The sequence below is a fragment of the Hibiscus syriacus genome, unplaced genomic scaffold (assembly GCF_006381635.1).
Source record: "Hibiscus syriacus cultivar Baekdansim isolate YM2019G1 unplaced genomic scaffold, ASM638163v2 tig00116962_pilon, whole genome shotgun sequence".
Lineage (NCBI taxonomy): Eukaryota > Viridiplantae > Streptophyta > Magnoliopsida > Malvales > Malvaceae > Hibiscus > Hibiscus syriacus.
This window is the reverse complement of record NW_024063488.1, coordinates 3343226-3369324: the sequence shown is the minus strand read 5'-3', so window position 1 is coordinate 3369324 and position 26099 is coordinate 3343226. Positions and strand designations below refer to the sequence as shown.

Here is a 26099-nt window from a genome sequence, read left to right as displayed (position 1 = left end):
TAAAAAATGGTAAAATAGCATTTAAGGTCCCTCTATCTTTGTAATACATGTAATTATATCACTGAATGAAGTTTCATTCTTCTATTTCGAGCACTTTATTTGTTTTGTGTTTCATTTTAGTCCTATTTGCTTATTTGTTTTTTACTTTTCGATGTTTAGATATTTGTTTCATGATTTTACTATTTCCTATTTCAGTCCCTATAATTGGATTATAATATTTTTTTATATTTAGATTTTGGAACCTTTAATTGCATAATATTCTATTGTAGTCCTAATATTTGTGAATGTGTAAAATTGTGTATTTTATGTTTTAAAGCATATGTTTTGCCCCGAGTTCGTTCTAGTCACCATTTTTAATGCCTATGTGTTTTGGGTTTATTGTTCATTGGGTTTGTTATATTCATGTTTAGTTCATTTTAGTCCTAAGCTTTATTTATGAGTTATTTTCGCTTCTAGTACCTGTACTATTTAATATTTTCGATTATAGGAGTCTGGTTTATTTTATTTATATTTTAGCCCCTTCAATTTACGTTTTTACTTATTTAGCCCTTTAAGTTTCTATTTTTACCATTTTAGTCCTTAAATTTCTATTTTAGCTATTTTAGCCCTTCAAGTTTGGTTAAATATCATTTTGGTCCCGGAAATTATCCTATGTACTTATTTTTCTTGTATTTTGGATTGTAATGTTTACTTATTTTTATTTTAGTCATTTATGTATGAATATTTTATATTTTGTGTGTATCTTTTTATTTGTTATGTGTTCACTTGTATCACATATAAATAAATATGTTTATTGCTTGTTATTGTGATTATTTTTATTTTGCATGTTTCCAATCCTTATTGTTTGAAAATGTAAATTTAATTTTGAGAGAAATCTACGAAAACATCTCCCAAATACAAGGGAATGTATCTTTTCAAGGATTTATCTTATAAATGCTTATTTTGTATTCAATAATTTTATTTATTCTACGTTTATTTATTTCGAGTATTTTCACTATTTTTTTACTTTTATTTTGTTTTATTTTATGGTATTTTATATTTGCGAAAAATTGTTAAATAACATCTTTTGTGAGAGAAATTTATGGGAAAGTATCATAACTGCAAAGGAAATGTATTCCCGAAGATTATTCACACAAAAAGAAATTAATTATTCGAAATTTGACATTTTTTAAATAAATTTGAATGAATAAAAGGATCGTAATTTAAATATATTTTCGAGTTTGTAATTCCCGATATTTAAATAACATATAATCGTTTAGGTACCAAAATTTGGGCGTTGTGGGGTGCTAATCCTTCCCCATGCGTAACCGACTTCCGAATCCATTTAATTGAATCTTTGGTGACGCATACCAGCTTTTGTCTTAAAAAATGATTTTTCTTAAAATTGTTTTTAAAAGACATTTTTAAGTATTCGACCCTCCTAACCCAAAGGTCGATGGAGACTCTATCCAATTTAGTAAAAAGTAATTCCAAATCCACCAATTTTTCAAAATAAATAGTCATAACTGTTTTTAAAACAATAAACAATTGTTTCTCATAAAAATTGTTATGACACCAACAAAAATGAAAATAGATCCTTCCATATCTTTACGATCAAAACATCATCTTTCCAAAAACAAATCAGATCCCACGTTCATACTAAAGGTGCTTTATTACGTTTTCTTTGAAAAAAGATTGTTAAAAACGCAATAAATGTAAATGTTAAACAGAAAGCAATAATAACAAAACAAAGGGTGGTGTTTCTGATTTTCGGAAGAAATGAAAGGGGGTATACGTTTAAGCAGTATAATGAGAGAGAAAGGATCTTAGATTATATAATAAGAAAGTGAGAAAGGAACAACCATTGTTTTGAGTTTAGTGAACACAAACCAAGCCTTGCAAGTTCAGCTTCATCTTTCCCATACAACACGCAGCAGCAACTCCTTAGCATGATGGGCATTCTTCCGATAACAAGATTATTCTGCAAGGAAGAATATTTTATATTACATTCAAAGCACCTATCTTTCTGCATCATACACACATCAAAAAAGCATCTGATGTACCTTTTCTAGTCTAGTTTTCTGCCCATGACTCCCATGAATGTACTCTATGCTGACCAATATCGGTGCAGAATACCTTAAATTAACGCCACATTAGCAAGATGAAAGAGAACAATATGCACTACTCACTATTCCATTTAAAGTTTCAGTTGTTATAACACCAGGAAAAAATTCAATAATTCCAAAAATGCCTATATGAAATAGTTGAACATAGAAATGTATGAATGTATTTAGTACATACGTCATATCTGACAATCGGCATGTATGAGGATTGATTTTTTCACTGATCCCATCAACCGTCATGGAGGGATCACCAATTCTAACATCTTTGAACCTGCACCAGAACACCAGTTACAATTGAAGTAGAGGCGGAAAAAAGTCTAAATCCAAATTATGCCAATAGGAAACTTAGTTCACTGCATGCAGATAAGTCATAACCAGAATTCCAGGGACCAAATACAAGGCAACCAAACTATAGCATGGAAGAAAAACAGCTAAGGCTCCCTGAGGTTGTTAATATCACTATTTCATCGCTTGCTCTTAGCTTGCTCAAATGCTACTGACAATAAAATTCCTCATATTTTATTACAAACAGAAAATAGTTAAGCCATAACACATCCGAAGTTAATATTCCATATAAAAGTAATATAGCATGTGATCATTCCAAAACAGCCTTTCTTTTATTTATTTTTAACTGTTCAAAAGATTATATCTTGCTTTTAAAAGCAAATATAATAATAATAATAATAATAATAATAATAACAACTAGCTACAATCAAACGGAACCTGCATCAGCTAGTTGGCAAAATATAATTTATAACAATCATAACCCAAAAAATAAACAAAAAATGCTTTCAAACCTGAGGTAAATACTGGGGTCAAGATCGGCTACAATCCGGTCATTGGCACGAACAATCTTCTTTATCCCAGTATTTGTTGGATCTCTCCTTAATTGGAGAGGTTCTAGAAAATTCTAGAGCTTTCTGGAGAAGTGTAGAATTTTCTAAAACATTCCGGAGAACTCTAGAGAAGTGTATAACTCTCTAGAAGCTTGTGGAAGAGTGTAGAATCCTCTAAAATATTCTAGAGATGTGTTGAACCTTATGGAAGAGTATGGAAGAATATGGAAGGGAGTGGAAGAGTGTAGAGCTTCCTAGAGTGTGTAGAGCTTCCTAGAGTGTGTGGAGCATTCCAGATAATTATTCTCTACCCTTGGATATAAGTAATCTCCACCATTCATTGTAACATCCCAAACTACGGGTTAGTGACTAAATTGTAAAACTTCAGAATTTGGTGATTAAAATAAAATGGTTGAATAGTTTAATGATTTATTTGAATATATTTTATGAATTATTGTTAGTAATTATTAAATGAAGTGAAGGGCAAAATGGTCATTTTATTTAGAAATTAATTAAAAATATGATATGATAATGATATATATATTTATGTGGGGGATAAGGATAAGGAAAAGATTTCTCCATAACTTCTTCTTCCTTCTTCCTCTCCTCCCGTATCTCCAAGCTCAAAGGTGAGTCTTCTATTTAGTTAATTTCTGGTTAAATTTAAGGTTGGGTTTTGATCATTAGATGATAATTAAGCTTAAGGAAAGCTTAATTTGTTCTAAAACAATAAGATGAAAAGTATAGGAGAGATTAAAGATTTTGAGTTCTTGAATGAAATATTGAAATATAGTTGATAAGTTGAATTTTAAGTTGAATTTGAGTTGTCATCTATGAGAATAAGAAGTTAGAAGTGTTAGAATTAAGTTTAGATAACATGGAAAATTTAGTATGATTATTGATTTCTATATGGAGAATAGAATTTTGAGGTTTAAGATGAAATAAATGGATATAAATTAGTTTAAGTATGTATATTTGAGTTAAGAATATAAAAGGGGATGAAATATGAAGAATTGAAGTGGAAATAGAGAATTTTCGTGCAATGAACAATGATTTTCTGGGCTTGAACGAAAATTCCAGATTGTGCAGGGGGGACAGATTCCCCCCTAAATGAAAAAAATGGAATTTGGTTCATTAAACCGATTTAAGTTATTAACATCAAGTTTATAGTTTAGGATTCTGATAGTTGTTTTGAAATATTATATTTATGTAGATATTGAGCCTAAACAAGTTCCGGAATAATCAAAGGATTAAGATTGAATCAAAACAAGGCTAAGGTGAGTGCACATTATTTAGTATATGATGTTCAATGGAAAATAAGACTTGTGATAAGTCTATTTCTAATAGTAAAATGCATGAATTCATAGAAGTATGTGTTTGTTATGATTTATATGTGTTCATGAGTATATGTGTTATTGATATGTATATGAGAATATATGTATATGAGAAGACATAAGAGTAAAATATAAGCAATGTAACAAAGTGTGAAATGACATGAAAAGTTGATATAAGTTATACAAAAGTGATTTACGTGACTATATGTATTGATGTGTTTTTGTATGAATCTAAGAGATCATATGAACAAGAGCTAAGAGAAATAAAGGATAATACTATAGGAGTATGATAAAAACATAAATGATGACATGTATGTGTGTATGTATGTAATGGTTATATGAAAAGTATATGAGTTACATGATTTATGTGAAATGTCATGATAGGTGATAATAACCGTGAGCTTATATGAATATGTGTTATGAATGTGATATATGTGATGTATAGGAATCATATGAGAACAAGAGATACCAATGATTTACATGTCATATGAACACAAGAGAAGTGTTATAAGAAAATTGACATATGATTATGAAATCATATGAAAAGTGAAATGTGCCTGTGAATGTGTGAAATGATATAAATGATAATGCCCATGTTATGTAACATGAGAGCTATAGGTATAGTTGGCATGCCAAGAATCGAGGGTTTACCTATGTTTTATGGAACATATGGACAGAATTACCTATGTCTTTCGGGACATATGGACAGTATACATATGTTCTAAGGAACATATGGACAGTTTACCTAGGTTCTTCGGGACCTATGGACAGTTGTCGAGGTTCTTTATGACCTCTGGATAGTTACCGAGGTTCCTTGTGACCTCTGGATAGGTCCTTCGGGACATTTATACGAGCTGTGGTGACAGCATAATAGTGCACAACCTCAATGTACTCACATACCTCGAGTTCTCAATAATGTACATGGGCTTATAAATGGTTATTAAAGGTAAGTGTATTATTATTGTTTACACTAAAATACTTGTGACATGATTGAATGATTTGATTATATGTTCATATGTATATTAAATGCATTATTATTATGTTTATGCCTCACTAAGTCTATGACTTAGCTTGTAAGTGATTTACACGTAGGTACTGAGAAGCATGAGGATCAAAGCTAAGTTCAAAGTAACAACATATCTCTGCTCAAAGATCAAATCAGAAGAACCTTACACAGTATGTATGTTTATATGATATAGGTGTTGGCATGTAAATAAAGTCGTTTAGTATATATGCTCTGATCGACTTCTGTAATGTTTTAAACGTATAAATGTAATAGTAAATGTATATTAATGAATGGTTAAATTTTTACGAGTTTTATATACGTATTTTACGGAAGTACTGTAGCAGTACTGTAGCAATATTGTAGCAGGGTATTGATTCCCTGTAGCAGGGGAATCGGTTCCCCTTTGATAATCTGGAAATTTTTAACATTCGGGTACTGTAGCAGGTAATGTTCATCATTGTTCATACGGTATTGTTCATACCGTATTTACTGTTCATAAATATGTTTTTTACTCAAAATTTATAACAAACACAATTCAACAATATATGATCTCATTTCTTAAAATGAGTTAAAATGTTTTAATATTTTGTAACAATATCGTTTTTAAAAGTTAATGTGACATCTCGGACTCGTATTCGGGTCGGGTACGGGTTGGGGTGTTACATTCATTGTGGAGGTGGAGTAGTATAAATAGGGGTGAGAGACTTCATTCCTAACCATCCAAAATCCAAGAAATTCAAGCTTGAGAAACTAGAGAGTTAGAGAGCCTCTTTGAGAGAGAAGAGAGATAGCTTGGGAAGTCTTTATCCTCAAGCTTGAGTGAGCCACCAAGTGTGAGTCAAATTTTGTGAACACATCCTTGTAATCTTTCTATTCTTTTGTATAGTGGAAGAATCTCCAAATTGGAGAATTATACTCTTGTGCTCTCTTTAATATCCTTAATCTCTAAGTGTCTATCTTAACTTCACAAAGCGGGAAAGACCGTGCTTCCCAACAGTATTAACGAAATAATTAAATGAATCCAAGTGCTGCTTCACTAACCCTCTAACCTATTCACCCAGAACCCAAAATTCAGTTCAAAAACATATACAACTTCACATAGAAAAAAATAACAAATTAACATCAAACCATCTTTAAAAACTCCGGGAGAAGTTAAAACTTGTCGATAGCTGTTTTGATTGGAGCAGCAAGCTTTTGCTTGTCCACTGCTATCTTAGAAGCATTTAAGCTATCGGGTTTTCCCAATAAACAAAAAATTGAAGTTAGAAATTAAACAAAATAAAATCACATTTGGTAAAAAATAACATAAATATGGAAGAAAAAATTACTTCTTCGTGCTGTTATTGAGAAGTATATCTTCTTGCTTGAGACCCATCTTTTTTTTATTTAGATTGAAGTTTAGTCTGGAATTTAGATTAAATTTAGCAGAAGAGTGTTTAAAAACTGCAGAGAAACCGTCGTCACCTTTTTTTCTAAAACCCTCTCTTTTCGGATAAGTTATATTAGGAGAATGACCAAATGAAGAAAACCCTCAAAAAGAGGGAACTTTATCTCAAAGCACCACAACGAGTAATTAGACCAAACGCGCATGGAGAGCAACTAAATTTGTTCCCAAATGGATGTATACCTTTCTTCATGGGCCAAACCCATGGAAATACGGGTCTTCAAGCATAGCTCTGTTCTTTTTCATTAATGTTAGCTTCAACTTACAAATTACAGCGGGTTGAAAATCTATAATTTTTAAAATTATTCAATTTCATAGTTGTATCTAAAGATTAAAATATGTTTTTATTTTTGAATTATTTTATTGTTATTGTTATTTAAATTCTAATTAAATATTATTATCTGCTAAATATTTGAATATACAAAATAAAATTTTAAATTATATTGGATACTAGAATTCATACAAATATGTTATTATTTGAATGAACAATGTTCAAATCTGTATAATTTTTTAATCCAAAGTTAAATTCAAATATTAAAATTTGAAAATACATAATTAGTGTGAACTCAAATAATAGATATCCAAAAATATTTATCCATAAATTAAAATAGTTTAACTACAAAGAATGTGAATGAATATAAATTATAATTCAAATTTTATTAAAATTTATTTATTCAAATTTCATTTAATTTTAATTCAATAATTTTATTTTTGAAAGAAGACGTCTTTAATATTAACTGAAATAGCATCCTGTAGTACATAATCGAAAATAAAATCTAGGCATTCATGAAAAAAAACAGAAGTATTTAAAAACAAACTGTGATCAGATATTCAAATCATGGTCGCGTTTTTGGAAGGCACTGCTACTGCTATATCGCGGGCATAGCAGACGCTATTGCGGTGACTACAGGTGTTGCGGTCAAATAATAGCGTTTTCAGAGGGCACCGCTACCGCTATATCGAGGGCGCTATTGCAGTCGCGGATCACTATTTAAATCTCTGGTCGTGATTCAACCTTGATAGATCAATCCGACGCTGGAGCAATTGAACAACCAAATTGGAGGCATCACTTTCGACCGTGATCTGCCGGTATCGGAGGTTGACCGCTAGCCGAATACCAGATGTTATTGTTTGTGCTTCAACAGGATCACCGGTAAAGGGCCAACAACTACCAGGCCATTGTTATAATATTTTGAACTATGATGAAATATAATTTATATGTATCATACTTTATTTATTCAATTTTTTAATTTTAAAATAATAAAAAATATAGACTTAAATATTTTAGATTATATTGAAAATATAATTTAATACGAACATAACGTGCAATTCAATATATATTAAAAATTACATATTTAATTTCTTTAATTTTAGTATAATAATAAAAATAATAGTTTATATTTTTGTAAAGTGTAACTCGTCTATATTTGATTTTAACTCTGTTCTTTTAAAAATATATCCCAAAGCTGAAATATTAAAAAATATAATCTTATAAAATTATCTCGAAAGTCGTTCGTTTCAAATTTTTTACACGGCCGTGTTAAAAGTAAATTGTAAGGAAACCCCTTGTATGATATGAATTTACGAAGGTCGTACTCATATAATACATTAAAGGGACGTTGAGTTCGTGGAAAATATCATTATTACTAAGAGGAATGATCTTTATCGGGTAATAATTTATTATCGATAATAGTATTTTTGGTTAAATGTTATTACATTCAAATTCTTAGATATTATACCATTTTCATTATTTTGGATAAGAATAACCCTAAAATAATAAAATTGTTTTCACATGAATAATTCTCAATTTTTATTATTGATGTTTACTCAAAATTATAAACATAATATAATATACAAAGAGTTTGATTTAGTAAAATATTTATAATTTGAGTATTAAAATTATTTTATATTTTTAATATTAAATATATTAATCATTTTCTAATTTGATGAGATGAAAATGATATTATTGTAAAAAAATAATTATTTAAAATAATATTTAACTTTGAGTTATTAAAAAATGAACCTTATACATTAAAAAACAATATCTTTATCCACTCCCACAACATTATTTTTTCATATTATATTATATTTTATATAAATAAATATGATACTTATAAACTTATTTTAAAATATAAATTCGATATAATTATATTAATTATATTAAATGTATTTTTTTCTACAAAAAGTAAAACTTTAATATTAAATTATAAATATTTGAATACAAAAAACTATATGATATACATCTAAATAATCTTATATTCCTCCAATCAGACACTATAAACTTACATTTCTGCTGAATCAAACCAAACAAGATAATATAACATTTCGAATGGATAATCTTGCATTATGTGTACCAAATGCCCCTACTGTGTCGGAGGCTCGGCGGCAAAGTAGTCTCAGGCTTAATACATATTCAAGCTCTCCGCTAATAAGATTTGTGTTGTTTTATCAAGCTAGAGTTTCACAGTTGACCGTCATTTTAATGAGCAGAACAGAAGAATATACAATCTTGAGCCATATTACAATCCTGTGCTACGTTCGCACATAAATCATTTATGTTGGTAGTTGAGCCATATATATTAATGATGTAGGCAAGTGAGAAAAGAAGCACTTGTTGATTGGACATGGTTTCATGGGAACAAAAAATAACCTATTATGCAAAATCTAAACAAAGAAACTACAATCACTATATAATCAGAGCAAGATTAAAAGAAAAATGATGGAAAATTTCAGCACCCTACTTTCAGAGCTTCACTCACACTCTTCAAAGACCCACATAGAGATGGCCATTTTAAAATGTCTTATCCACTGCATCCTAATTCTCATTATTGCCCATATTGCATTGATGGGGAAAATCAAATAGCTTTTTCAGTAATGGAAAGAGAGCAATCAAAGCAAGCTGTAGCTGTTCCGAACTATTAGTCGCAAACCGACTTGTCCTGCACCTTGTTATTCAGATTGCCACGAGCTATTAGGTTGTAGACCGTCCAATGGGCACTTGTGACTGTATGCATCCGATGGCAAGATCTCCATGCCAATCCATTATAGATAGACAAGAGTAGACAAGGAGCGACCCAGGGGGTAATCTTTATCCTCAATTGGGCTTCCAAGCTGCCCCATAAGCAAGATCACCACGACCAGTCATGGCACCTCCAGTCATGACTACCTGGAACTGCTTATTAGCAATCAATTTGTCTTCAACTTTCACACCAGCCGACAATGCATCACCCAAGAGAGTAACCGAGATTCCTGCCTTCTTCTGAGCTTTACTAAGCTTTGCTATTTGTGCTTTAGTCAACGCTTGAAAGGTGGCAACTCATCATATTCCGGTTCTTCCTCAGAGTCTGAGGATTCATCCAAATCATCATCTAATCCATCCTCATCACCATACTGCTCTTCAGGCAGCTTAACTTGGTCTTGATTGAAGAAGTGATGAAAAAAGGAAAGGTAAAGGAGGTGCTCTTGTTCGAGTAGCAAAAGGCTTTCCTGGAGGAGTATCTTGCAACTTCAAAAGTGTATTTGCTTCAGCCAGAATTTTGGATGCAAAGGACAGCAACAACAAATGAGGCTTCCAGACCTGACCATTAGTCAATACTCTGACCTGCCCTATTGTTCTACATGCAGCGTGATTCTCCACTAACGAAACAGGATTCATGAGCCGCATATCCCCAGCTGCCTGACGAATCCTCTGGACAACATGAGAACGTTGAGTGACAACATGTCATAACTAGAAGCAGTACCATTTGGACCATCAGGTGGACCAGAAGCTGCATGAGTCAAAACCACAATTGCATTAAACCATATAGATGGACCAAAGATCTCAGTGATGGTACGCAAGAGGGGTATATCACCAAAATCCCTGGTTTGCATGTCCAACCTATCAAGGTACAACACAATATCTGGAGGTGTTTTCTTGATGAAACTTTTAACAGAGCGAAGGATCTTCTCATTCTGGCATTGGTCAGACCAGGAAGGAAGAAGGCCTGGTGTATCAATTACACGGACCTTAATACCATGTACCGTACCCACAACATCCTGAACCTTCTTTGTACCTGTCTGGAAAGCATCGATACCAACTTGACTTCATCAATATTGAATTGAAGCACTTTACCAACTCCTGTCTTTCCAAGCACCAGAATTGTACAGGGTAGCACTTGCACGGTCAAAGCTAAAGGCACCGACACGGCCCCCATTCTCCCCCGGAGCTGCTCAGCTAATCCAAGTCTGTATAGAACCTGTGCCACAACAACATTATGGGGAGTCTGCCCAAGCCTTTGCAAGCCGCAAAAACTTAACCCTAAAACTGTAGCTGTTCACGTGTCTCATCACTCTCCTCGGCCTCAACATTACCAGGATCTTCAATTGTTGTGAATGGCCTGAGAGACACTTCCATTTGCACGAGGCTGCTGCACCACCCTGGGTGCAGGTTCCAATAGCGGAGCAGCACGCCCAAGGCCAGCAGATGAGAAGGGGTAGCAGGATTTGTACATTTAACAGGTGTTGATGATGCTGGAGCTGGTAGAATTTCACCTTCTCTAGTCACATAGGTGTTTGGCTTAGGCTCCTGATCTATGTCTACTTTCTTCCTAAACTCTTCGCTTTTGGAAGACAGAGAAGATCCTGGGAGCATGTTGCACTTCATGCTCTGGAGCCACGATGGTGATTTGCTTATCTTTATGATCTTTCTCTGCTTTCTTTTCAGATTTTTCGGTCAAAAAATGAATATCTTGAGCCATTTCATCAGGAAGCTGAGATTGAAAACCATCATGAGGCTCTGTTCTCATATCAGTTTTACCAGCCTGAATCTGCTCATTCCTCTCACCTGTGGACTTTTCCGTAAAAGATAAGTTTCCAGATGCAGAATCAACTGTCCCTTCCACAGGTTTACTTAGCTCAGACATCGTATTTTTCAGTTCATCAATCTCACCATTATGCTTTATGTCCCTTGCAACTGATGAATCTTTTGCTTCACCATTCATGTTATCCTCCACCTCCTCCGCAGCATAAGTGTCACCTGCTTTTTCATTTTCATCCACACCATCCAGTGAATCAAGATCAGATGTGGCACCTTTTAATTCCCTACTCTCTGTTCCCTTATCTCCCATATCAACATTAGCTGACTTGTCATTCACAGTTTCACTGACTTTGTCATCTTGAAGCTTGAAAATCATGCCAGCTGAAACCTAAAAATGTAGGCTCTAATATTGAATCGAATAACCGAAGTGGTCCCTCGAGCGTTTATGCGAGGGCCAACTCGAATTATCCCCTAAATTTAAAGACTAGTTTGAAATCTAAGCTAAAATAGAAGCTCTATTTAACCTATTTAATTATGTCAATATCAAAAATCGAATCGAAGTTCGGGGACCTAATTGCATAAATTTTAAATTACTAAGCTAAAATTAAACATGAAAAGGGTTAAACTAAAATAAATCAAAAATTAAAGCTTAATTCGAAATAAAATAGAAGCGAATAGACTATTAACTAAAATATAAAACACGCACAACCTAAGGACCTAAATAAAATTAACCCAAAAAAATTAAAATCAGGCATAAAAAATAGAAAAAATTACAAAACAGCCTACAGGACTAACATGTAAAAATATAGAATCCTAATGTCTAAACAACGAAAATTAAAGAAATTAACACTAGGACTAAAATTAAATGCACTTAAAATAAATAGACAGAATTATAAACATGCAAACTTCGACATCGAGACTAAAACGAAACTTGAAAAAATTAAAAGTGATGTCTAAACAACATAATAAATACAATACATTCAAGACTAAAATTATAAGAGAATAAAGTATAAAGACCGAATTAAAAACTTAAAAGACTATATTTGAGGACTAAAACGTATCATTTCTAAAACTGATGGATTTCACACGCTATTATCCCACTCACAAAACACGGGTTGACTAACCCACTGAAACGCGGCCGTTTTAATGAAATAATATATATATACTTTAGATGAAAATTTGCCCTAATCTTCATTTGCTAACACCCCACCAGCGTCGTTCTTCACTTCTTTACTCTCTTCTTCTTCGATGGATGCTACCCATCACCTCCTCTTCTTTTATTTTTATTTCAAAACCCTAAAATAAGAACTAACCATAATACTATTATGCAAAGTTCCCGAAGGAAACCCAACACTCCATCCCTGGACTCCGGTGGCTCGAACAGTTTCGGTGAGCTTGTATCTCCTATTTTGTGTCGTTACTTGCATTTCAATTTCATACACACACAAAACATTTAAAAGTAAAGAATATGCGTAATACCGAAAATTGATTCTTTCGCATTGCTCCTTAGAAAAAATGTGAGGAAAAGCTCCCTTGATTACATTGACTGTGTAAAAGAAATGAGATGGGGAACCCCTGTTTTTCTCCACACTTACAATCTGTTTTTTTTTTTTGTTCTCTCCTCCTCCCTACCCCTGATTTTGGTAACGTTTGTATCTTCGGTTTTTGCTCTCGTTTTTTTCTTTATGACCTTGTTGATAACCTCCTTTTCTTTCTGTGTTTTCTGTTTTTTGGTCTATAGACCCCATTTAATATTGTTCTCCTTTGCTGCCCATAATATGCTGCCCCCACCTTAATTGTTTACTGATGGAATCTCTTTATTTTACAGATGGCGTGGGTAATTAGTGGAGCATGGGCAGCAGTTGGAAATATTAAAGAAATAAGCCCTTTTTTAAAAAAAATATTGGTGCTTACAGGAAGCAAGATAGAAAGTTGAGAAGAATAGGCCCCCTCCAAGATAGATTGAGAGTCATGTTTTTCCTGTATATTTATTTTGACGTGATTTTGTGCTTTGCGAGGTTAAAAATATTTGGGAAGAATAGGCCCCTCCAAACCTGGGCCCTAGGCGGTCGCCCTCCCCGCCTGGCCTCAGGGCCGACACTAGTCAGAACCTCAATAGACTCTTGAAAATTTCCAATTGCATTGGCAACTAAACCATTGTCATCGAGCACGAATTTTTCTGCCAATTCTTGCAAATTCACATGTGTTACAATTGTCTCCTCAAAATCCTCATCTTCTCGTCCCTTTATTTCACCGGAATCCCCAACAACCCCCACATCAACTTTCTCATTGGCAACCCTTTCTTCCGAAAATTTATTGTCCCCCGTAATAGAACCATCAACCATTGCTCCCTCGTTTTCACGAATGTTGCTTCAAAAACCTAAACTCACCAAAAACCATAAAAGAGGAGTCATTTAACAACATCTCAATAACCAATAAACAATCAATCATAAGAAAACACTCACAAAACGGAAACCCATCAATTCTAAAACCCCAAACATAAAAAATGCTATATCGATCCACATGCCAACTGTAGACATCCGTTTTTGTCCGAGTATATATAAATATTATATATTATTATTATTATTATTATTAATTATTATTATTATTATTAAGAATTTTGGTTATAATGTTTACAGGCCCACATTACAACAAGACCCAACACTAAACCAGAACCAGAGTACTCCAACCCGGTTACAACTGGAACCCAACCCAAGGATCCAGACCCAATACCCAGAACCGATCCGATCAGGCCCAATTAAACTCTAAGCAGATTAAGGTTTCTACCCTAATCCCTTAGCAACCGCTGCCAAGACGCCAATGAGTGTTCAAGCTGAGGTCACCATCGGAGCCATCACCGAAACCTGTCAAATAATCAAACAAAAGTCAAAAAGAAAAATAAATCCTGAAAAATTACAGGATTAAATCATACCGCTACCCACTATCAGTCTCCACATGCAACGATAAAAAAGAAGACAAATACGAACCAAAAAAGAGGGAGAGGAGAGATTCGGTGTTGAAAAAGAAAAAATCCAGAGAAATAAACTAGAGAAAAAAGATGGTGAGAGATTCGAACCCAAAGCAAACAAACCGAGAGGAAAGTCTAAGATCCATCAACAACTAAAAAATACCAAAAAGAGAAGTATAGAACCCTTACCTTTGACGGGGAAGCTTCGGAAACCCAAGGGTCGTCGGAGTTGCATGTTCTTCGAAAGATAAAGGCTAGATCTAGGCTTGTGGGTGTTTTTAGGTCGAGTAAGGGTGATTTTCGGGTAAGTGGTGGAAAGGGGAGCATTTTGGAGTCGTTTGGCTTGTTCCGGCCACCGTGCGCCGCCGTGAGGCGCCATCGACGGCAAACGTTTTTCCTCTCCGATGAAGGAAAATTGAGAGAGCATTTGGGGGCTGTCTCTCTGTTTTGGGGGTTGAGGAAACAAATGAGAGGATAGGGTTTCTTAACCCTTAAGTGAGGTATATAACCCACATCGAACGACGTCGTTTAGGCCAAGAGGGTCTGCGTTTTTTTAAAATGGTAAAATAGCATTTAAGGTACCTCTATATTTGCAATGCATGTAATTATATCACTTAATGAAGTTTCATTCTTCTATTTCGAGCACTTTATTTGTTTTGTGTTTCATTTTAGTCCTGTTTGCTTATTTTTTTTACTTTTCGATGTTTAGATATTGTTTCATGATTTTACTATTTCCTATTTCAGCCCCTATATTGATTATAATATTTGTTCATATTTAGATTTTGGGACCTTTAATTGCATAATATTCTATTGTAGTCTTTAATATTTGTGAATGTGTAAAATTGTGTATTTTATGTTTTAAAGCATATGTTTTTCCCCGAGTTCGTTTTAGTCACCATTTTTAATGCCTATATGTTTTGGGTTTATTGTTCATTGGGTTTGTTATATTCATGTTTAGTTCATTTTAGTCCTAAGCTTTATTTATGGGTTATTTTTGCTTCTAGTGCTTGTACTATTTAATATTTTTTATCATGGGAGCCTGGTTTATTTTATTTATATTTTAGCCCCTTCAATTTCTATTTTTACTTATTTAGACCTTTAAGTGTCTATTTTTACCATTTTAGTCCTTAAATTTCTATTTTAGCTATTTTAGCCCTTCAAGTTTGGTTAAATATCATTTTGGTCCCGGGAATTATCCTATGCACTTATTTTGCTTGTATTTTGGATTGTAATGTTTACTTATTTTTATTTTAGTCATTTATGTATGAATATTTTATATTATGTGTATATTTTTATTTGTTATGGTTCACTTGTATCACATATAAATAAATATACTTATTGCTTGTTATTGTGATTATTTTTATTTTGCATGTTTCCAATCCTTATTGTTTGAAAATGTAAATTTAATTTGAGGGAAATCTACGAAGACATCTCCCAAATACAAGGGAATGTGTCTTTTCAAGGATTTATCTCATAAATGCTTATTTTGTATTCAATGATTTTATTTGTTCTACGTTTATTTATTTCGAGTATTTTTCACTATTTTTTACTTTTATTTTATTTTATGGTATTTTATATTTGCGAAAAATTGTTAAATAACATCTTTTGTGAGAGGAATTTATGGGAAAGTCTCATAGCTACAAAGGAAATGTATTCCTGAAGATTGTTCACACAAAAAGAAATTAATTATTCAAAATTTGACATTTTTTAAATAAATTTGAATGAATAAAAGGATCGTAATTTAAATATATTTTTGAGTTTGTAATTCCCGATATTTAAATAACGTATAATCGTTTAGGTACCAAAATTTGGGCATTGTGGGGTGCTAATCCTTCCCCATGCGTAACCGACTTCCGAATCCATTTTATCGAATCTTTGGTGACGCATACCAACTTTTGTCTTAAAAAATGATTTTTCTTAAAATGTTTTTAAAATATATTTTTAGGCATTCGACCTACCTAACCCAAAGGTCGATGGCGACTCTATCCAATTTAATTTAAATTAATTCCAAATCCTTCAATTTTTCAAAATTAATAGTCATAACTGTTTTTAAAACAATAAACAATTGTTTCTTATAAAAATGGTTATGACAGCTTGACGACTCTGTTGGGGAATCGAGAGTCAGGTCATGAACGATTATACGTTGTTTGGAATTACAAACTTAAAGTGAATTTAATTTCTAATCCTTTTATTTATTGTGGGTTTCTACATATTATGCCTTATCCTACTTTTAACTAATCAATTTTTTTCAGTGGTCTTCCGATTTAAACAGATTTTTGGAGCTTGTGAAAGTTTCATCTTTTGTCATGTTTAAGGTTTATGAGTTTCTCCTCACACACAACACGTGCATTTGCATAACATAAGCTCACTTACGAGCTTTGTCCTTTTTCAGATGAGGTGAAAGCTTAGCCTACGTGAGATAATTTGTTTCTCTGTACGGATTTTAGCAAGTAATCTTTGGGGTTCATATACTTTATGTCTACGTGAGATAAATTGTTTCTCCGCATGGACATAAGGGAATGTATCCTCTCGAATTGAACTCGATCCTCATGAACCTGTAATGGGCTAGGATTGAGGGTTTGGCAGCCCAAGGGGCACCGATATTAAGGACAATTCGAGTACCTTTTTCTCATAGAGCCGAAACACTGCATATAGTGAGCCCTAGTAATCCACCCCTATGAAATTCATATCGAACCTATGTCCGTCAATAGGTACCTAAATTAAGTGTAAACAAATGAGGAGTATTTCTAAACCTTTTATTTTTACTCTAAATTCTGTTGAATAACAGCATGCGAACTAGATATCATGCGGTTAGGATTATTTTCTTGAAAATTATTATAGGGGGTAGATAGCATGTCCGGGTAGGAATGTTATTTAATTAAAGCATGTTCGGGTAGATATGGTAGGCGTTTTATTCATCTTTGAATAACATTTTTATATGTATCGATTATCTTATCTGTACTAATTAATTTCTTTTCTTTTGTTTGTGTACACTAACTTATTTCTTTTCTTTTGATTGTGTCATTTTTCATCATTTTTTGCATTGCATTGCATCGTCATGACATAATGCAAAAGTGTTGATCCGCAAGAGGATACTCAACTGGAAATTTTCTCAAAGAAAATATAAAAGTTTTCTGTCAAGCGGTCGCGTACACAGACATGCACCGAGGGCTAAAAGGAGTTCAGAGTTCAAAATAAGACTTGCTCAAAGATCGTGCAGCATTCGAGACTTAAATGATGATTCATTGATCTGAGGAGTAACCTAATAGTAGATTCTTATCTACATCATCTAATCGCTAGGAGCGATGTACTGACTTCCGCACTGACTTTCACTTTAGATGTAACAAATGATAAACTTCATTAGATCAAGTGGGATGTAGAAAACAACACTGTAAAGCCATATGACACCGACTCATCCCCATCATATTCCTTACAAATCCCCTGTTCGCATATACATCAATTAAAGTAGCAACCAATTGTGCAATAACAAAGACAGTGACCAGTAGCAGTCTGAAACGCTCAACATAAGACCAACTACGTGATATAGTCAAAATATTAGAGGCTGGCTCACAATGCTTACTTGTAAATATAAAGCACCTATCATTTGATCCTCCCTGTCCCTTAGAGACCTTACACCAAATTTGTCTGAGAAGAAGTCGGTATCATGCATAAACCAGAAGAAAGTGACAGTCATCAATGCCAAGTAGCTAGCCTCCAAGCACAACCCCGGTGGTAAAAATTTCCTTCAGTTTCCAGCTATTAGGCAAGGGACACGACCTTACTCTGTCCTTTGAAATTGTCATGATGGTTCCACCATTTAGAATGACAATGATCAAAACTATGGATGGTGAAAAAATTGAACTTTCAGATGAGAGTAATAAACATAAACTCAAACACAATACGGATAGTGAGGGAGACTGCATAGATATTGTAGTTCTTCATCCTCTGGAAAAAGGCTCTGCTAGTTAACATCACACTGATAATAATGCTTAGTCCAGGTTCTGTAAGAACAATGTCTGAAGCGCTCCATGTCGCATTAGTAGCATCGGCCACATCGATACCAATATCAGCCTTCTTCAAAGCAAGAGCATCGTTGACACCCTCTCCAGTCATTCCACAAATGTGCTTCCTCCCTTGCAACTTCTTCATAATTTCGTATTTGTGCTCCGGAAAGACTCCAACAAACCATATGCTTTCTTAAACAACTCTTCCATGGGGATGGTAGGTATGCTTGCATCCTTCACCTTCTTTTTTTTTCTGGCCCTTGCTGTCTTGCAACACCTAATGACCAAAGTCCCCGATCTGCAAACTTATCTATGATAGAATGAACCTTATTTTTAACATCTTCTTTTGTATTTCAAAGGGTTAAGATTTGTTCCGGAGCACCTTTGTTTGCTTAGTGCCAGTTACCATTTGAATCAATCAAGAATTCCAACAATGACAGCATCAATGGCATCTTAATTTTCAGTTCTAGAGGCTCTTGCTGCGAGCAGAACAACATGCTCCTTATTGACATCCTTTGCAAACACCTCAATCAAGTTTTTATCAATAATCAGTTTGTTAAGAGTCAATACTCCCATCTTATCACTACAAAGGACATTCATACCGGTCGTTTCTTCAATGACAGTCATTTGCTTGGTAATAGCACCCTGCTGAGACAACATGTGAGATCCGATTGCCATGGTCATCATTTTCAAAGATGTGGATCTAAAAATAAATAATAGTCTACTTCAGACTCAAACATCTAAGAGAAGACATGTCTGTAAAGTGGACTATCTTGTGAAAGCTTTTAATTTTGGAAAAAATTGTTCTACGATATCATCGTTGGGATCTACATTTTTGCAACTGCATTTGCATATTTGCATCTGCATTTGCATTGTCGCATTCTGCATGATGCATTGCATTTTAGACGATCATCAATTTAGCATCTATATTTGCATCTTTACATTCTGCATGATGCATTGCATTTTAGACGATCATCAATTTTGCATCTGCATTTGCAGCTTCGCATTTTGCATGATGCATTGTATTTAAGAGGATCATCAATTTTACATCTGTATTTGCATCTTCGCATTCTGCATGATCATCATAAATAAAAAAGGTGTTGATTAACCAAGTAGTCATCAGATTAGAAGAGTGATAATTGAAATGAAAAATAATTTTTATAACAAGGAAGAACTCAATCCAACGGTCTGAGCTTGGTCTGAAGAAACACAAAGGGCAAAAAGGAGATAGTTTGCCTGGGGATTATATACCACCGATGTTCACAAATTCTTATGGAAATTTCAAGCAGAATGATCTACAAGAGATTATATAGATTTGGGAAATAGTTACCAATTAAAAGCTTCACAAGAAATATGGCCCATCTCCTCTATGTAAAGATAGATAAGTTGTTTCTTAAAGTTTTGGTCTGATGCCAGAATTCTGCATGCTTCACTTTCAACAAACAAGATTTGACACCAACAATAGTAGATTATACTACTCTATTCAATTTCGAGAGCCTCCAGGTGGATAGAATTCATTTCAGATTTCCGAAAGTCCAATCTTTCAAAAACAAGCTTGTGAATATTACAAGTAAAGTTGAAGATTGGATAGTAGAGCACATCCAATAAAAAGACCTTCCGATCCTTAAATAATTGTCGTAAATTGGAGGGAAGATGATTCAGAGGCTACTTTCAACTACTCACTGTCTGGATTCAGAGTCATTTCTGGAAAGAGGATAAAGTTGTTGGGATCATGGTTGAGATCATGGAGCTAAATAAAAGGACCAAACTACATTCATAGATTGGTCTCTCTTGTAAAGATGAAAGATCTTTTGGAGGAATGAAACTCTTTCTAAGAATGATTACCTTTGGAAATCGATACCTTTTGTATTTGCATTTTGCATGGCATTTTTGCATACATCATTTATAAAAACATATAATTAATCTGTGGAGGATTCGATGAAGTGGTCCTAACCACGTGATACCACATGGAAGCAAGAAGCTAAAATCAGTACAGTTAGAGCTTGTTCAGCTGGTTGTAGGACTGAGCCTTCCAGAATGATCTGAGAAAAGAGTCCACATATCCCGAGGGCTAAGATGTTAATATCATGTATAGTTACCACATAGGAAACTCCAGATATTCCTTTGAGAATCGTAAGGCACTGAAACGCAAGATCCAGAACCTGATGGATTCAGGGACATGTGTTGAAAACATTTTTGATATTTCGATATAACAAATTAAGTTAAATGAATTTTAAGATTTTACAAAAGATTTTACAATTTATATTCGATTCAATTAATCGAATACCAAATTACTACTCCAAGTTTTTCAAGATCAATTTTAATCCTTACTAAATTGTAAAATTTTGATTTGTACTTAAACTATTTTTGAAACAATTTTCACAAAGTATTTTGAACCAAAATCAAGCCTTAAATCAATTTTTCAAAGGCATGCACCGATGCATCATTCCATGCATCGATGAATCAATGAATAAATTGAACATCGAATGCATTTCATGCACCGATGCACTCTCCATGCATCGATGCACTAGGATTTTATGAAAACATCGAATGCATTTGATGAATCGATGCACAAGTCATGCATCGATGCACCAGGCTATTTTTTCAAACATTGAATGCATTTTATGCATCGATGCACACTTGGTGCACCGATGCACTAAGTATTCCAACGGTCAAAATATTTGAATTTTACACTGATGCACCGATGCATCTATGATCATGCATCGATGCATGAGACGCTCTCATCCAGAAAATTAATTGTTTTCACACAATAACGGATCTATTATCTCCACTAATTATCCCCAACGTTCAGAACTGATCCAAGGAGTATTTAAACAAGTTTAGAAGCCATTGATCTAAAACAAGAAACATCAAGCAACTAGAATCAAGAGAAAATCAAAGAGAAAGCATCAAACCTCAAGTTTGAGCATTTCAAGCCTATTTTTCATTCAATATTAATTTTGCTTTCAAGAACACTTTTGTACTCAATTGTATTCATTCTTGAGTGTTCTTTTCTTTGTTCTAGAATTGTACAAACATATTTTCCTTGTGAGGTTTTCCTTGTAAGTTTGCGAATTTGTAATCTTCTCTTTGAGAAAGAGTGTTCTCAAGAATTGGGGTATATTCTTGAGGGTGTTGTAAGGTTATCTCTTTGGCCTCAAAAGAAAGAACAAATTAGTGAATTTGTTGGAAAATCCTTAGTGTGGATAGCTAAGGTAGTGGACGTAGACTTTGTTTGAGAAAGTCGAACCACTGTAAATCGCTGTGTAATTTCTTTCAATTTTCTGCAAAAGCTTCCACCGAAACTTTAAATTGCCAATTCACCCCCTTCTTGGACAATTCCGCCGATCGATTAACTCAACAATTAGTATCAGAGCCTCACTCATTTGAAGGTTTAATCACCTCTTGAGTCGATTCGGGAAGAGTTACATCGATTATCAAGTCATCAATGGCCTCCGCTTCAAATTTTGACTCCGGTCTCGATTCGATGCCCGTCAACAAGCCTCCTTTCTTAAATGGAGCTAACTATGCCTATTGGAAGAATAAGATGATGTACTTCATACAAGCAAGTGACATGGGAGCATGGAATGCCGTAGAAGAAGGATACATCAAGCCTCTCACTCATCCAAGATTGTGGAGTGAAGGGGAGACAAGAATGTTCCAGCTCAACTCCAAAGCCATCCATATCATTTTTTGTGCTCTTGGACCAGATGAATACGGAAGAGTTTCATCTTGTACAACCGCCAAAGAAATATGGGACAAGCTTCTAGTCACTCATGAGGTACCGATGAGGTAAAGAAATCTAAAATTAGTATTCTAACGCATAGCTATGAAAATTTCAGGATGAAACCAAATGAAGACATTAAAGCTATGACGGATAGATTTTCAACGATTGTCAATGGTCTCAAATCATATGGAGAGATCATTTCAAATGAAAAGCTTGTGAGGAAGTTAGTCTACTCCCTTCCAAAAGTGTGGCAATCAAAGAAGACAACAATCATCGAAGCTAAGGATCTAACGTCCTTAACTCTTGAAGAGCTAATCGGTTCCCTCCTCACTCATGAAATGATGCTTGAAGATGAGGTGGACCTCGATAAGATTGACGAGACACCAAAGGAGAAGGAGAAGAAGAAAAATATTGGGGTCGCTCTCAAATCCACAAAAGATGAGAGTGATTCGAATGACGATGATGATGACGAGGAAATGGCATTATTTTCCAAACGATTCAGAAAGTTGATGATGCCCAACCGAGGAAGAAAATTCAAACGCAATGAAGGCTTCAAAAATGAATCGAAGGAGAAAGACCCGATCATTTGCTATGAATGCAAAAAGCCGGGGTATGTCAAATATGATTACTCATAATTGAAGAAAAAGGGTCAATTCAAAAAGAAGCACATGGCTCATGTAGCTACATGGAGCGATGAAGAAGGTTCCGATGAAGAGGAACAAGAAGTTGCAAACTTGTGCTTGATGTCCATCGGGGAAAATTCTAAGGTAACCTCTAACTCATTCGATTCGGATGAATTATCTTATGATGAGTTGTTAGAGGATTATAATGGTTGGCTTCGGATTATAAGACTTATTTTCAAAATACAAAAATGATGTTTCAAAATTGAAAAATGAGAATAGTCTTATATCCAAGACCAACAATGAGCTTGAAAGTAAGCTTAAAGAATTGTAAATCAAAATTGATGTTTTTGAAAAGAAAAATAATGATTTGCATAACTTACTTTCAAAAGTTCATGATGATCATCAAAAAGAAATTGATGATCTTAAAGCTTCTTTTAATAAAGTTGGTGTAAAACATTTTGAAAAAGGTGAAAATTCAAAATCCAACTTTGTTAGAAAAAGTTTTAGAAACTACAATCATAGAGGTCCTCAACGAACCTTGAATGGTAAAGTGTTAGGAGTATATGGGTTCCTAAAGGACTCATTACTACTAAAGATAAAGATATCCTACATAAATGGATACCTAAGGGGACTAGAGTTTTAGAAACTAATGAATATGGACCCAAAAGAATTTGGGTACCAAAAATCAGAAATTAATCTCTGTTTGTAGGAAAATGAGCATTGCTACAAGGCACGGGAAATAAATCCAAATTCATGGTACCTTGATAGTGGATGCTTGAGACACATGACCGGAGACAAAAGCCGGTTCATAGAGCTTAACGCCAAAAATGGAGGAGAAGTGACCTTTGGTGATAATTCAAAAGGTCACATTCAAGGTATTGGTACTATAGGTAATACCTCTTCCATACAAATTAAAAATGTTTTATATGTGAATGGATTAAAGCATAATCTATTGAGTATTAGTCAATTATGCGATAAGGGATTCAATGTCTTGTTTGAAATTAATGGTTGTAAAGTTATTGACATTGCATCTAATCGGATTATGCTTGTTGGTCATAGAATAGGAAACATATACATAGTGCATTTAGACTCTATTGATATGACTAATTTATGCCTAGTTGCTAAGGATGAGCATGATAGTTGGTTATGGCATAGGAGACTAGGACATGCTAGTATGAGTGTCTTGCAACGGTTAATTCAAGGAGACCTAGTAAGAGGGTTGCCTAAGCTTAAATTTGATAATGATAAAATCTGTGATGCTTGTGCTAAAGGAAAAAAAAAGCGAGTTTCTTTTAAATCTATTAATGATGTATCAACTAGGAGACCTTGGAAAATTTGATGCTAAAAGTGATGAAGGAATTTTTCTGGGTTATTCCTTAAATTCTAAAGCTTATCGTGTATTTAATAAAAGAACTTTAGTTGTAGAAAAGTCTATACATGTTGTTTTCGATGATAATCCCCTTCCGATGAAGGATTCTTGTGTTAATGATGATGTAGGTATTGTACAAGCAAATGACGTTAGACATGACGTTGGAGAATCATCATCAAATGAAGAAACGAAAGATGAGGAAACTCATGATCCCCTCGAGAATCCAACCATTGAAGAAAGGGAAGTATCTTTTCCAAGAGAGTACAACTATGTCAATGATGGTGAAATTATAGGTGATTCATCCAAAGGGGTATCTACTCGATCTTCTCTTATAAATATTTGTAATTATGTTGCATTTATTTCATGCATAGAGCCTAAGAACATCAAAGAAGCATTAAAATATGAACATTGGAGTATGGCTATGCAAGAAGAATTAAATCAATTTGAGAGAAGTAAAGTATGGACATTAATTGAAAGGCCTAGTAATAAATCTACTGTAGGTACTAGATGGGGGTATTTAGAAATAAGCTTGATGAAAGTGGTAATATAGTGAGAAACAAGGATAGACTTGTTGCTCAAGGGTATATTCAAGAAGAGGGCATAGACTATGATGAAACATACGCTCCTATAGCTAGGATGGAAGTAATTAGAATGTTATTGGCATTTGCATGTTTCAATGAATTTAAATTATATCAAATGGATGTTAAAAGTGCATTTTAAATGGTTTTATAAAAGAAGAAGTGTATGTAGAACAACATCCAGGTTTTGAAGATTCAAATTTTCCAGATCATGTTTTAAAATTGACAAAAGCTCTTTATGGTTTAAAACAAGCTCCTAGAGCTTGGTATGAAAGATTGTCAAATTTTTTAATTGAAAAAGGTTTTTCAAAAGGAAAGGTTGACACTACATTGTTTTTAAAGAGAAAAGGTAAAGATTTATTAGTAGTTCAAATTTATGTTGATGATATAATATTTGGTTCTACTAATGATGTTCTTTGCCAAGAATTTTCTAAGCTAATGCAAAGTGAATTTGAGATGAGCATGATGGGGGAGTTCTCATATTTCTTGGGACTCCAAATCAAGCAAAGAAAAGATGGCATCTTCATCAATCAAGCTATGTACATCAAGGATATGCTCAAGAAATTTGGATTGGAAAATGAGAAACCTTATTCCACTCCAATGAGTTCTTCTACAAAGCTTGACTTGGATGAAGGAGGTAAATGTGTGGATATTAAATTATATAGATCCATGATTGGTTCATTGCTTTATCTAACCGCAAGTAGACCGGATATTATGTTCATTGTTTGCTTGTGTGCTAGGGTTCAATCATGTCCTAAAGAATCACATTTACTAGCCGTTAAGAGGATCTTTAGATACCTTAAGGACACTCCTAGTATAGGACTTTGGTATCCTAGAGACTCTATCTTTAGCTTGCATGCCTTTTCTGATGCGGATTATGGAGGATGCAAATTAGATAGGAAAAGCACCTCCGGTACTTGCCAATTCCTTGGAAATATGCTAATTTCTTGGTTTTCAAAGAAACAAAATTGTGTTGCATTATCTACCACTGAAGCGGAATACATTTCAGTCGGTAGTTGTTGTGCACAAGTTTTATGGATGAAATAACAACTTTTTGATTATGGAATTGAAGTATGTATTATTCCTATCAAGTGTGACAATACTAGTGCTATTTGTCTCACTAAAAATCCCATCCAACACTCTAGAACTAAACATATTGAAATTAGACATCACTTCATTAGAGACCATGTCACTAAGGAAGATGTAGTTCTAGAATTTGTTGATACTTTGCATCAATTAGCGGATATTTTTACAAAACCCTTAGATAAGGAAAGATTTTGGACACTTGGAGAGAATTAGGTTTAACTGACCTA

General features: G+C 33.8%; 1 long non-coding RNA gene and 2 pseudogenes across 1 annotated transcript; all 3 read right to left on the bottom strand.

Moving 5' to 3' along the window:
• Positions 1-2065: 2065 nt before the first annotated feature.
• On the bottom strand, positions 2066-2973 carry LOC120190456. The gene is made up of 3 exons (XR_005522620.1): positions 2900-2973; positions 2281-2373; positions 2066-2115 (listed from the first exon to the last, which is right to left on the bottom strand). It is a non-coding gene; the product is annotated as an uncharacterized LOC120190456 (long non-coding RNA).
• A 6564-nt stretch (positions 2974-9537) lies between these two features.
• LOC120190214 lies at positions 9538-14864 on the bottom strand (annotated as a pseudogene).
• Positions 14865-17819: 2955 nt separating this feature from the next.
• Positions 17820-19167, bottom strand: LOC120190213 (annotated as a pseudogene).
• Between the last annotated feature and the right edge of the window lie 6932 nt (positions 19168-26099).